Source organism: Salmo trutta, chromosome 22, assembly GCF_901001165.1.
Source record: "Salmo trutta chromosome 22, fSalTru1.1, whole genome shotgun sequence".
NCBI lineage: Eukaryota > Metazoa > Chordata > Actinopteri > Salmoniformes > Salmonidae > Salmo > Salmo trutta.
In genome coordinates, this window is record NC_042978.1 from 25,294,246 (window position 1) to 25,309,951 (window position 15,706).

Here is a 15,706-nt window from a genome sequence, read left to right on the forward strand (position 1 = left end):
TCCATCATCAAAGGGCTGGAGGGGAAATCCAACCAGAACAGATCACAAAAAACTTGAGATAAAACACTTCAAACAGTCCATATTCAGATTAAAAAGGTCATAAGTGATGATGTTCCTGACGTTTTGCCCTATAGTTGTCAGTGGAGTCATATCATAATGTGAAGATTTTGGTGTCGGTGCTATTTGAAACTAATTGAAACCCCGTGTTCAGCAGGGTGTTGGAACCATGTCTTTGTAATGGAAAGGGGGGAGCACTGATTTTCATATATGACAGACTTCCCCCCTCTTTGGTTGGCTCTGTGTGGATTATGATACTCAGTCTGTCAGTGTTCAATACAGAGACCCTAGTGGTATGTACCCTGGGCCTGATCGAGGCTGGGATGAAGACCGTTTCCACCCCTTTATGCTAGGCCCTGGTCTACATGATGAACTACCCAGAGATACAGGGGGAGTCGACTCTTCCACAGCACCCGCGTGATTGATTGATCTATTGATTGATCCCTTCACCTTTTCCCTCCAGGGAAGGTCCAGGCTGAGATAAACAGAGTGATAGGCCAGTCCCGCCAGCCTAACATGTCTGACAGACCCAACATGTCCTACACTGACACTGTCATCCATGAGACACAGAGGATGGGCAACACTGTGCCGCTGGGTTTCCCCAAGATGGCTAGCAAAGACGCAACACTGAGGGGATACTTCATACCCAAGGTGATAGACATTAGCTACAGCATTAACAACAGTCCCCCCGTGTATCAAGTGAATGGTACTTGTTATCCCTAACTTTTGTGACATTCAGCGCTCAAGGCTAACATTAGCACAATACTAACAATAGCTACCAAAAGCCATGGATGATTTGTACAGTTAGTCATAATGTGGCAACTTTGCCATGTGGCTGCTACATTGCAGTCTCAACGTCAACAGTGAAGAGGCGACTTCCAAAGTTGTGGCAAAATGGCTTAAGGACAACAAAGTCATGGTATTGGAGTGGCCATCACAAAGCCCTGACCTCAATCCTATAGAAAATTTGTGGGCAGAACTGAAAAGTGTGTGCGAGCAAGGAGACCTACAAACCTGACTCAGTTACACCAGCTCTGTCAGGAGGAATGGGCCAAAATTCACCCAACTTATTGTGGGAAGCTTGTGGAAGGCTACCCAAAACGTTTGACCCAAGTTAAACAATTTAAAGGCAATGCTACCAAATACTAATTGAGTGTATGTAAACTTCTGACCCTCTCAGAATGTGATGAAAGAAATAAAAGCTGAAATAAATCATTCTCTCTACTATTATTCTGACATTTCACATTCTTAAAATAAAGTGGTGATCCTAAATGACCTGACAGGGAATTTTTACTAGGATTAAATGTAAGAAATTGTGAAAAACGGAGTTTAAATGTATTTGGCTAAGGTGTATGTAAACTTCCACTTCAACTGTACCACAACTATATAACATAACGACATTACTGTAATGTCAAAGCAATTTACTAGCCTATACAATGAAAACAGTGGGACACAGGTAGCCTACCTTTAGAGACAAAGTAACAATGACCATGAGAATTTGGTAAACACCTCTCCAATGTTACACAGAATATGTACAACTTTTACCAGCTAACTAATGTGAAATATATACAATATGTAACTACTTTGCAATGATACACTGGTTATAGGCTACATAGGACAGGACACCACTATACTGTAAATACAAAACAAAAAGAAGCAGACCACAACTATATTAAAAAATACCAAATACATATAGTAAACTATAGAAAGTTATACAAAATAATTTACAAAACAGAATCCAATCCTTCTAGAAAAAAACTATTCTCTTCCCGAGTCATCTTGCTCCAGGTCGCTCCCAGCATATGTGTCTGACTCAATAAGAATTTCCTCCAATGCCTCTTTCTCAGTATTTATAACCGCGGGAAGTAGGGGTGCTGAGGGTGCTGCTGTACCCCCTGAAAAATCTGAATAAATATATTTTTTAAGTAAAAATTATTTTTTCACAAAAGTAGTGCACTGGGCCTAATAGTCCTGCATTAGCAGACCTATAGAACCGTCTGCAGCGTGGGCAAAAATATTTTTTCTACCCGTGGACAACCCTCCACCCCCAAACTACTTCCCTCAGTTATGTCGGTATACCTGGCATTTATCATTTTTTTGCTTTCATTTTACATCCCTGAAGTATGGCAAAGCGATGAAAGAATACGTTAAAATACTATGATGGCTCTGTGCATTCTGAGTGCGTCCTTTCCCAATGCCGGTGTGGTGAGATAACTATCCATTGGAATACAGCGATATGAGCACTATACTGTATATACAAAAGTATGTGGACACCCTTAAAATTTGTGGATTTGGCTATTTCAGCTACACCCGTTGGTGACAGGTGTATAAAATCGAGCACACAGCCATGCAATCAGCCTTGAAAAACATTGGCAGTAGAATGGCCTTAGAGCTCAGTGACTTTCAATATGGCACTGTCATAGGATGCCACCTTTCCAACAAATCAGTTCATCAAATTTCTGCCCTGCTACAGCTGCCCTGGTCAACTGTAAGTGCTGTTATTGGGAAGTGGAAACATCTAGGAGCAACAACGTCTGGTCACACAAGTTCACAGAATGGGACCACTGAGTGCTGAAGCGCATAGCGCTTAAAAATAGTCTGTACTACCGAATTCCAAACTACCTCTGGAAGCAACTTCAGAACAATAACTGTTTGCTGGGAGCTTAATGAAATGGATTTCTATGGTCGAGCAGCCGCACACAAGCCTAAGATCACCATGCACAATGCCAAGCATCGGCTGGAGTGGTGTAAAGCTCGCCGCCATTGGACTCTGGAGCAGTGGAAACACATTCTCTAGAGTGATGAATCATGCTTCACCATCTGTCAGGAGGAGGAATAATGGTCTGGGGCTGTTTTTCATGGTTTGAGCTAGGCCCCTTAGTTCCAGTGAAGGGAAATCTTAATGCTAAAGCATACAATAACATTCTAGATGACTCTGTGCTTTCAACTTGGTGGCAACAGTTTGGAGAAGGTTTCAGCATGACAATGCCCTGTGCACAAAGCGAGAAAATACTCTAATTTTACACAATGGGTCCGCCGTGGTTCTGCGTAGCCTCAAATACATTTGAGACTAGTGTATTGCAGTTAATTTCATCTTTGACTTAATAAGTTAAATATCTTTGAGTAGTTAACAGGGAAACAACAACGAGTCCCAGACAGTTCGTAATAGAACATACCAGAGGGGGGCATCGTTTACTAGGCTACTTAAATTATAGGGTTTATCTGGTTACCATCACTGTTTGAAATACACAGCCTTATTCTAAAATTGATTAAAAAAATGTTTTCTCATCAATCGACACACAATACTCCATAATGACAGAGCAAAAAACAGGTTTTTAGAATTGTTTGCAAAAAATGTTTTAATAAAAAACTGAAATATCACATTTACATAAGTATTCAAACCCTTTACTCAGTACTTTGTTGAAGCACCTTCGGCAGCAATTACAGCCTTGAGTCGTCTTGGGTATGACACTACAAGCCTGGCACACCTGTATTTGGGGAGTTTCTCACATTCTTCTCTGCAGATCCTCTCTAGCTCTGTCAGGTTGAATGGGGAGCATCGCTGCAAAGCTATTTTCAGGTCTCTCCAGAGATGTTCAATCGGGGCTCTAGCTGGGCCACTCGAGAACATTCAGAGACTTGTCCTGAAGCCACTCCTGCGTTGTCTTGGCTGTGTGCTTAGGGTCATTGTCCTGTTGGAAGTTGAACCTTCGCCCCAGTATGAGGTCCTGAGTGCTCTGGAGCAGGTTTTCATCAAGGATCTCACTGTACTTTGCTCCGTTCATCTTTCCCTTGATCCTAACTAGTCTCCCAATTCCTGCCACTGAAAAATATCCCCACAGCAAGAAGCTGCCACCACCATGCTTCACCGTAGGGATGTGCCAGGTTTCCTCCAGACGTGACGATTGACATTCAAGCCAAAGAGTTCAATATTGGTTTCATCAGACCAGATAATCTTGTTTCTCATGGTCTGAGAGTCCTTTAGGTGCCTTTTGGCAACTCCAAGCGGGCTATCATGTGCCTTTTACTGAGGAGTGGCTTCAGTCTGGACACTCTACCATAAAGGCCTGATTGGTGGAGTGCTGCAGAGATGGTTGTCCTTCTGAAAGGTTCTCCCATCTCCACAGAGGTACTCTGGAGCTCTGTCAGAGTGACCATCGGGGTTCTTGGTCACCTTCCTGACCAAGGCCCTTCTCCCCTGATTGCTCAGTTTTGCCGAGCTGCCAGCTCTAGGAAGAGTGTTGGTGGTCCCAAACTTCTTCCATTTAAGAATGATGGAGGCCAGTGTGTTCTTGGGGACCTACAATGCTGCAGAAATGTTTTGGTACCCTTCCCCAGATCTGTGCCTCAACACAATCCTGTCTCAGAGCTCTATGGCCAATTCCTTTGACCTCATGGCTTGGTATTTGCTCTGACATGCACTGTCAACTGTGGGACCTTATGTAGACAGATGTGTGCCTTTCCATATCATGTCCAATCAATTGAATTTACCACAGGTGGACTCTAATTAAGTTGTAGAACCATCTCAAGGATGACCAATGGAAACAGGATGCACATGAGCTCAATTTCAAGTCTCATAGCAAAGGGTCTGAATACTTTTGTAAATAAGGCATTTCTGTTTTTATTTTGAATTCATTTGCAAACATTTCAAAAAATATGTTCTCACTTTGTCATTCTGGGATATTGTGTATAGATTGATGAGGATTTTTGTTTTATTTCATCCATTTTAGAATTAGGCTGTAACATAACAAAATGTTGAAAAAGTCAAGGGGTCTGAATACTTTCCGAACACACTGTACATTGAGCTCGTTGACAAAACAGACCATGGGATGCCTTTTCACACAAAAGTCAGCGGCGGGTCTGTGTAAACTATGCGATTATATTGGAGACAGGTTTATAGCAGTGAATGTCATCTATTAACTTACTCTTATAGTAAATCAGCAAGTGAAACAAATTTTTCTCACTTTGTGATAGAACATTCAGATTTTTCTGCCTGACTGTGGGGATCTTTACCTCAATTATTTGGATTTTCTTGTGATCACAACAAAATGACTTATTTTTCTCAAATATAGATATAATTAAAAAGTATGTTTTCTTTGAAAAGATGGGCCTTTCTGAGAATAGAACTTTCCTTTTTCTGCCTGAGTGTGGCACTGTTTACTACAATTACTGGATTACCTTGTGACCAGTGCCCCCGTGGTGGCGGTGGTGTTATGGTATGGGCAGGCAGATGCCACGGACAATGAACATAATTGCATTTTGTTGATGGCAATTTAAATGCACAGAGATACTGTGACGAGATCCTGAGGCCCATTGTCGTGCCATTCATCCACCGCCATCACCTCATGTTTCAGTATGATAATGCACAGCCCCATGTTGCAAGAATCTGTACACAGTTCCTGGAAGCTGAAAATGTCCCAGATCTTCCATGACCTGCATATTCACCATGATATCACCCATTGAGCATGTTTTAGATGCTCTGGATCAACATGTAAGACAGTGTGTTCCAGTTTCCGCCAATATCCAGCCACTTCCCACAGCCATTGAAGTGGAGTGGGACAACTATCTACAGGCCACAATCAACAGCCTGATCAACTCTATGCAAAGGAGATGTGTAGCACTGCATGAGGCAAATGGTGGTATCTGTGACCAACAGATGCATATCTGTATTCACAGTCATGTGAAATCCATAAATTAGGGCCCAAATTATTTATTTATATGTCCTTATATGAACTGTAACTCAGTAAAATCTTAGAAATTGTTGCATGTTGCGTTTATATTTTGGTTCAGTGTAGTTTGTAAGATAACTTTAGGCTATTTATTGTATTACAAAAATAATATTGAATTGTGTTTGGTTGACAACGCAACCAAATATCAACATTTAAAGGATATCTAATGCTTGTATAGTTTCATCTGAGCTACTGGCTTAATCATATTCTTGAACTTTTATTTTTGGTTTAGTTGGAGACATGAATCCAACATATCATTTGTTAACTTGTCGACAAGTTAATAGGCTATTTATTGTATTGCAAAAGTGAAATTGAACTTTATTTAAAGTGCATTTCAAGTTTTTGGTTGTAGACAAACTGGATATTGAATTGTGTTTGATTGTCAACGCAACCAAATATCAACATTTGAAGGAGATATCTTTTGTGCTACTGACTTAGTCTGTCTTTAATTCCTGTTTGTCTACAATTGAATAATTGATATGTTGGATTCACGTCTCCATCTCAACCAAGAATCAAAGTTGAAAAAAGTACGACTAAATCAAATGAAACTTTATGTAAAGTGCATTTATAGTTTGATTTCATTCTTTAACTTAGATTTCAATTATTCATTTGTAGAGAAACTAGAATTAAAGCCAGACTAAGTCAGTGGTACAGATGGAACGATCCAAGCAGAAGATACATCTCCTTCAAATGTTGATATTTGGTTGCGTTGATGACCAAACACAATTCAATATCCAGTTTCTCTACAAAGTAATAATTATTATTTTGGATTCACGTCTCCATCTCAACCAAGAATCTAAGAATAGGACTTCATATAATCAAACTTTAAGTGCATTTTAAATAAAGTTTGACTTGATTTAGTCCTATTCTTTAACTTAGATTTTTGCTTGTGATTGAGGAGTGAATTCAACATATGAATGATTAACTTGAAGATTACATTTGAAATCAAGCAAAGCTTGAAACCCTAGGTTTTGTATGTTTTTAGTTGAACCCTAGATTGAATTGAAACAAAAGCTGCTGATGATGACTTTGCAAATGCTTTATACTGTAGGCCTAAATAGTAACATTTATGATACCGTATATGACTTATAAAGTATGGTTACATTTCATTTGCGCTTTTAAAACCTACCCTTCGATAGCAACAGTAACTATATTTAGTTATTAAGAGATCTCTCAATAAACATTCTCACAATAGCACATTGGTAGTAGTCAGTGATTCTTATCAGAGCTGGGCTTGGTTAAAACCCTGGATGGGAGACCAAAATAATAGCTGTAGACAGATCAACTCTCCAGTAGGAGGTGCTGCATAGCCTATTGTTTTATTATAATTGTGGACATAACATTGAAGAGCTGACGTTTCAAAGGTACAAATTCAACATATTTTAAACAAGATTTGTCTATATTGAAAATTGGTTACAATGATGACAATCCTGTGGTTGAAATTCAAACCTCAAAACAGTTTATGTTCATTACATTTTTCAGATCCAATGCATTTTCCATGTAGATTCCATATTACAATACGTTGACAAATTATGTTGAAATAACGTTGATTCAACCAGTTTGTGCCCAGTGGGTTATGACTAAACTTAAGCTCAGCAAGACAGTCTTATGGAGTTTAAACCATGTCGGTCACATCATGGCTCCAGGTTCGACCCTGTTCACCCTGAGAACCTTTGGCCTGGGGAAGAACTCCATGGACAGGTTATCTGTGAGGAGATGTTACCTACAGGATGAGATGGAGAGAAGTAGGAAGAGGAAAGCAAAAGGGGAACAAGCGGAGAAGAAGAAGAGAGGTACAGGAGAAGAAGGGGAGAGGGGTACAGGAGAGAGGGAAGAGATGCAGAGGCACTGATCTATGTGTGATGTCACAAAACTGATTTGCCAAACGGGTCAATCCCCTCCCTTTCTTTTCTCAGGTGGAGCCTTCTACCCTGCATCCATGTTCAACAATGCCGTGTCCAATATCATCTGCAAGATATTGTTTGGGAAGAGATTTGCCTACAGAGACCACAACTTCCAGACCCTGCTGAAGTATTTGAACGAGGCCATCTGGCTGGAGGGAACCATGCGGGGCTTGGTAGGAACTGACTGGAGGAGGAAATACTCCTGGAGATGAATGACTTGATGACTACTTAACTGGGTTGGGCTTGATTCCATTTAAATTCAGTGTAATGACCCTGGTGGCAATAAGCATGATTACAACTCCCCCAAGGGATATAGCTTTGACTGACAGACCATGGCATGTTCCCTCTGTGTACTGCAGCTGTACGACGTGTTCCCCGCACCGATGGAGCGTCTCCTAGGTCCTCACAACACCATGTTCAGCTACTATATGGCCCTGGAGGAACTCATCAGGGAGGATGTGGAAAGACACAGGCAGGACATGAACACCAGCAACCCCAGAGACTAACTTGACACCTTCCTCACTGAGATAGAGAACGTAAGCAGCTCGTCCACCCTCTTACTATGGAAAACGGTTTGGCTATGGTAGAATGGACAGAAGATCTAGTGTGTGGTTTCAAAAACAAATGAGAAGAGTAATAATTTTGACAGGTAGTCAAGCTGTTACAGTCCTGAAGTGGATCCACACACCCTTGGTGGTTCATACACTGTATACATTTTGTTTCAAATGTAATGCCGGCCTCTTTCCTCCCTGGTCCCTCTGCTGAGAGCACAAGCACTCCAGTGAGGATGGTTTCCAGGAGACCAACCTGGTGCTGTTCCTGGCCGTCACTGAGACCCCCTCCACCATCGTGCTCTGTCCCTGGTCTTCCTCATCAAATACCCACACATACAGGGTATACCCACACAAATACCCACCTCTGTGGATCAAATAAAAGTTTTGTACAGAAAGTTACTGGATTTTTAGCAAAAGGGTTTACCAAGAAAAACCTCAAAAAATTACAAATTCATGGCAGACCAGTTGGAACACTCACAGGTAGAGATTTACTTCTTACGCTCAGGCTTTATTCCATTATCATCAGATGAGTACAAGTAGGTGACTGATGTTTCAACGTCAACATGACATCTTCATCAGAGTGCTCCAACTACTGTCTGCCACAATATTTTTTCATGCCCCAGTGGGGCAACAAAGTATTTAGTCAGCCACCAATTGTGCAGGTTCTCCCACTTAAAAAGATGAGAGAGGCCTGCAATTTTCATCATAGGTACACGTCAACTATGACAGACAAAATGAGAGAGAAAAAAATCCTGAAAATCACATTGTAGGATTTTTTATGAATTTATTTGCAAATTATGGTGGAAAATAAGTATTTGGTCACCTACAAACAAGCAAGATTTCTGGCTCTCACAGACCTGTAACTTCTTCTTTAACCTCTCTAGGGTAGGGGGCAGTATTTTCACATCCGGATAAAAAAACGTACCCGATTTAATCTGGTTATTACTCCTGGCCAGAAACTAGAATATGCATATAATTGTTTGATTTGGATAGAAAACACCCTAACGTTTCTAAAACTGTTTGAATGGTGTCTGTGAGTATAACAGAACTCATATGGCAGGCCAAAACCAGAGAAGATTCTGTACAGGAAGTGCCCTCTCTGACCATTTCTTGGCCTTCTATAGCCTCTTTATCGAAAACAGATGATCTCTGCTGTAACGTGACATTTTCTAAGGCTCCCATAGGCTCTCAGAAGGCGCCAGAACGTTGAATGATGACTCTGCAGTTCCTGGCTGAAAAACAGTAGCGCATTTGGATAGTGGTCGATCTGAGAACAATGACACGGGCTCACGCATGCACGTGAAGAGTCCATTTTCTTCTTTCAGTCTTTGAACGAAAACAACGTCTCCCGGTCAGAATATTATCGCTATTTTACGAGAAAAATCGCATAAAAATTGATTTTAAACAGCGTTTGACATGCTTCGAAGTACGGTAATGGAATATTTTGATTTTTTTTGGTCACGACATGCGTCCGCGCATCACCGTTCGGATAGGGACCTGAACGCACGGACAAAACAGAGGATATTTCAACATAACTATGGATTATTTTGAACCAAAACAACATTTGTGGATGAAGTAGAAGTCCTGGGAGTGCATTCTGATGAAGAACAGCAAAGGTAATCCAATTTTTCTCATAGTAATTCTGAGTTTAGTGAACGCCAAACTTGGTGGGTGTCAAATTAGCTAGCCCGTGATGGCGAGCTATGTACTCAGAATATTGCAAAATGTGCTTTCGCCGAAAAGCTATTAAAATCGGACACCGCGATTGCATAAAGGAGTTCTGTATCTATAATTCTTAAAATAATTGTTTGTTTTTTGTGAACGTTTATCGTGAGTAATTTAGTAAATTCACCGGAAGTTTTCGGTATGTTTGCTAGTTCTGAACGTCACATGCTAATGTAAAAAGATGGTTTTTGATATAAATATGAACTTGATTGAACAAAACATGCATGTATTGTATAACACAATGTCCTAGGGGTGTCATCTGATGAAGATCATCAAAGGTTAGTGCTGCATTTAGCTGTGGTTTTGGTTTTTGTGACATGATATGCTAGCTTGAAAAATGGGTGTGTGATTATTTCTGGCTGGGTACTCTGCTGACATAATCTAATGTTTTGCTTTCGTTGTAAAGCCTTTTTGAAATCGGACAGTGTGGTTAGATTAACGAGAGTCTTGTCTTTAAAATGCTGTAAAATAGTCATATGTTTGAGAAATTGAAGTAAAAACATTTCTAAGGTATTTGAATAACGCGCCACGGGATTCAACTGGCTGTTGAGTAGGTGGGATGCTAGCCCATAGAGGTTAATGAACTTAAGACTGTGCTATGCACGAACCCTGTTTTGAGGATGCCAGACTTTAACATGCCTTTTACTGTATTCACAGAAGCATTAGACAGGGGGATAGGGGCCGTGTTGTCGCAGGTGGAGGGGGAAGAGAAACACCTCGTTGTGTATATCAGCCGTAAACTGTCCCCGAGGGAGCAAAACTATGCTACGGTGGAGAGACGACCAGTTTTGCTACCCTTTAGCCGTACCCTCATCCTAATCCTCCTCTGTTCCTCGGGTGATGTGGAGGCTAACCCAGGCCCTGCGTGTCCCCAGGCACTCTCATTTGTTGACTTCTGTAATCGAAAAAAGCCTTGGTTTCATGCATGTTAACATCAGAAGCCTCCTCCCTAAGTTTGTTTTACTCACTGCTTTAGTACACTCTGCCAACCCCGATGTCCTTGCCGTGTCTGAATCCTGGCTTAGGAAGGCCACCAAAAATTCTGAGATTTCCGTACCCAACTACAACATTTTCCGCCAAGATAGAACTGCCAAAGGGGGAGGAGTTGCAATCTACTGTAGAGATAGCTTGCAAAGTTCTGTCATACTTTCCAGGTCTATGCCCAAACAGTTCGAGCTTCTAATTTAAAAAAATGAATCTCTCCAGAAATAAGTCTCTCACTGTTGCCACCTGTTATAGACCCCCCCTCAGCTCCCAGCTGTGCCCTGGACACCATATGTGAATTGATTGCCCCCCATCTATCTTCAGAGTTTGTTCTGTTAGGTGACCTAAACTGGGATATGCTTAACACCCCAGCAGTCCTACAATCTAAGCTAGATGGACTCAATCTCACACAAATTATCAAGGAAACCACCAGGTACAACCCTAAATCCGTAAACATGGGCACCCTCATAGATATTATCCTGACCAACTTGCCCTCCAAATACACCTCTGCTGTTTTCAATCAGGATCTCAGCGATCACTGCCTCATTGCCTGCATCCGCTATGGGTCCGCGGTCAAACGACCACCCCTCATCACTGTCAAACGCTCCCTAAAACACTTCTGCGAGCAGGCCTTTCTAATCGACCTGGCCCAGGTATCCTGGAAGCATATTGACCTCATCCCGTCAGTCGAGGATGCCTGGTCGTTCTTTAAAAGTAATTTCCTCACCATCTTAAATAAGCATGCCCCTTTCAAAAAATGTAGAACTAAGAACAGATATAGCCCTTAGTTCACTCCAGACCTGACTGCCCTTGACCAGCACAAAAACATCCTGTGGCGGACTGCAATAGCATCGAATAGTCCCCGCGATATGCAACTGTTCAGGGAAGTCAGGAACCAATACACACAGTCAGTCAGGAAAGCAAAAGCTAGCTTTTTCAAACAGAAATTTGCATCCTGTAGCTCTAACTCCAAAAAGTTTTGGGACACTGTAAAGTCCATGGAGAACAAGAGCACCTCCTCCCAGCTGCCCACTGCACTGAGGCTAGGCGACACGGTAACAACCGATAAATCCATGATAATCGAACATTTCAATAAGCATTTCTCTACGGCTGGCCATGCTTTCCTCCTGGCTACCCCAACCCCGGCCAACAGCTTCGCACCCCTCGCAGCTACTTGCCCGAGCCTCCCCAGCTTCTCCTTCACCCAAATCCAGATCGCAGATGTTCTGAAAGAGCTGCAAAACCTGGACCTGTACAAATCAGCTGGGCTAGACAATCCGGACCCTCTCTTTCTAAAATTATCTGCCTCCATTGTTGCAACCCCTATTACCACCCTAAAGATTGGAAAGCTGCCGTGGTCATCCCCCTCTTCAAAGGGGGTGACACTCTAGACTCAAACTGTTACAGACCTATATCCATCCTGCCCTGCCTTTCTAAAGTCTTTGAAAGCCAAGTTAATAAACAGATCCCTAACCATTTTTAATCCCACCGTACCTTCTCCGCTGTGCAATCCGGTTTCCGAGCTGGTCACGGGTGCACCTCAGCCACGTTCAAGGTACTAAACAATATCATAACTGCCATCGATAAAATACAGTACTGTGCAGCCGTCTTCATCGACCTGACCAAGGCTTTCGACTCTTTCAATCACCGTATTCATATTGGCAGACTCAATAGCCTTGGTTTCTCAAATGACTGCCTCGCCTGGTTCACCAACTACTTCTCAGATAGAGTTCAGTGTGTCGCAGATAGAGTTCAATGTGTAAAATCGGAGGGCCTGTTGTCCGGACCTCTGGCAGTCTCTATAGGGGTACCCACAGTGTTCAATTCTCGGGCCGACTCTTTTCTCTGTATATATCAACGATGTCGCTCTTGCTGCGGGTGATTCCCTGATCCACCTCTACGCAGACGACACCATTCTGTATACATCTGGCCCTTCTTTGGACACTGTGTTAACTAACCTCCAAACAAGCTTCAATGCCATACAACACTCCTTCCGTTGCCTCCAACTGCTCTTAAACGCTAGCAAAACCAAATTCATGCTTTTCAACCGTTCTAGAATCGGATTTCTATTTCGCAACAGCCTCCTTCACTCACGCCGCCAAACTTACCCTAGTAAAACTGACTATCCTACCGATCCTCGACTTCGGCGATGTCATCTACAAAATAGCTTCCAATAGTCTACTCAGCAAATTGGATGCAGTCTATCACAGTGCCATCCGTTTTGTTACCAAAGCGCCTTATATCACCCACCACTGCGACCTGTATGCTCTAGTCGGCTGGCCCTCGCTACATATTCGTCGCCAGACCCACTGGCTCCAGGTAATCCACAAGTCTATGCTAGGTAAAGCTCCGCCTTATCTCAGCTCACTGGTCACAATAACATCACCCGTAGCACGCGCTCCAGCAGGTGCCACTGGTCATCCCCAAAGCCAACACCTCCTTTGGCCGCCTTTCCTTCCAGTTCTCTGCTGCCAGTGACTGGAACGAATTGCAAAATTCGCTGAAGCTGGAGACTTACATTTCCCTCAATAACTTTAAACATCAGCTATCTGTGCAGCTAACCAATCGCTGCAGCTGTACATAGTCCATCTGTAAATAGCCCACCCAAATCTACCTACCTCATCCCCATATTGTTTTTATTTACTTTGCTGCTCTTTTGCACACCAGTATCACTACTTACACACCATCATCTGCTCATCATCATCTGCTCATCTATCACTCCAGTGTTAATCTGCTAAATTGTAATTACTTCGCTACTATGGCCTATTTATTGCCTTACCTCCTCATGCCATTTGCACACACTGTATATAGACTTTCTTTTTTTTCTATTGTGTTGACTGTACGCTTGTTTATTCCATGTAACTCTGTGTTGTTGTTTCTATTGCACTGCTTTGCTTTATCTTGGCCAGGTCGCAGTTGTAAATGAGAACTTGTTCTCAACTAGCCTACCTGGTTAAATAAAGGTGAAATAAAAAATAAAATAAAAAGAGAGAGGCGTTGGTGATTAAGTGGGCACTAGGGTATCTGAGGTACTACCTCCTGGGGAGAAGTTTCCGTCTGGTCACTGACCACACCCCCCTCAAGTGGATGGCGGGACAGAGGGACAACAATAGCCGGATAACGAGGTGGTTCCTAGCACTGCAGCTATTTATGTTCCTAGCGCTGCAGCACATTTACATTTGAGGTGGTTCACAAGCCTGGAAAACTACACAGTAATGCGGATGTGCTTTCTCACCGAGACCTGGTGGGTCCGGCTGGCGTGAGCTCCCCTGGGTCTGGCTGGGGGGGGGATGTGTGAGGGATCAGCCAGATCAAGTGGTCTGACTGTGCCCTTTCTGACTGTGCCGCAGTACAGCCACTACTGATGCTCACCTGAGGTCAATTGACTAATTGTGTTTGTGCTCTCGTAAGGACCAGACTGAAGGAGCAGAGTGAGGTCACAGCGAATTCCACAACACCATGATTCCCTGTTATATGTTCGGATCAAGCTGTTGGTTTTGCGTTTAGTACCAACTGATTGTTTTTTGGGGGATAGCTATTTCCCTGGCCTTTGTTTGTACTGCCCCGGGGAGAGTTGAAAGAAAAACACCCAATACAGTTTCCTTCTTTTTATTGAAGTCACATCTCTGCGTCTCATTTTGTGCTGTCCCACTTAGGATTCTGTCAGTGAATAGGTACGGCCTTTCACACAGCATACGGTCCTTTGAGATCATTAGTGAAGGGACACAATAAATGGATGTCTGTAGACTCTGTTGGTGAATGTTCTTTGCATTGTACTGAATTTAGGCAAAGGTAGAGGATATGGTCTGTGTTGTTCTCAGGGAACAGCGTTGATGCACGTTCTGACCTCGGTGCTGTTTGACAAGACGGAGAGCGAAACACCAGACAACTTCAACCAAGGACACTTCCTGCACCAGGTCGTCAAGTTGGTCCAGAGGGAAGCATTCTTGCCCTTCTCTGCAGTTAATCCTAACCTAGCCATAAACCTAGTCTATACTGATCCTAACCCTTCACAGGTAGGGGATTCCTATACAGTGCCGTCAGAGATTCAGTTGAAAACCCCAGCACATCACATCTCCTCTGTGTGTCTGTCCAGGTAAGCTTGTGTGGCTTGGGGATGGTCTGGCCAGGATGGAGCACTTCCTGTTCTTTGTCGTTTCATTCCAGAAGCTCTGTTTCTCCACGTTGGAGGGGGTGGAGCTGAGTCTAGAGTGAAATGTGGGAACTATGATTTCGCCCCTCCCTTTCAAGATCGACTGTATGTCAAGGCTCGTTAGAACGCTTAGATAGATGCCACGGCTCGTTAGAACCCCTTCCAGATCTACGCCACGGCTCGTTAGAACCCCTTCCAGATCTACGCCACGGCTCGTTAGAACCCCTTCCAGATCTACGCCACGGCTCGTTAGAACCCCTTCCAGATCTACGCCACGGCTCGTTAGAACCCCTTCCAGATCTACGCCACGGCTCGTTAGAACCCCTTCCAGATCTACGCCACGGCTCGTTAGAACCTCTTCCAGATCTACGCCACGGCTCGTTAGAACCCCTTCCAGATCTACGCCACGGCTCGTTAGAACCCCTTCCAGATCTACGCCACGGCTCGTTAGAACCTCTTCCAGATCTACGCCACGGCTCGTTAGAACCTCTTCCAGATCTACTCCACAGCTCGTTAAAACACCTTCCAGATCTAAAGATATACAGCATATCTGCTGCATTCTGTATGTGAAATAAAATGTGCCTTATGCATCTAATCACA

At 43.0% G+C, this 15,706-nt stretch overlaps 2 pseudogenes; both read left to right on the forward strand.

The window, feature by feature from the left end:
* Positions 1-308: 308 nt before the first annotated feature.
* LOC115158961 (cytochrome P450 2J2-like) lies at positions 309-15,168 on the forward strand (annotated as a pseudogene).
* On the forward strand, positions 7,459-8,369 carry LOC115158441 (cytochrome P450 2J2-like; annotated as a pseudogene).
* Positions 15,169-15,706: the final 538 nt, after the last annotated feature.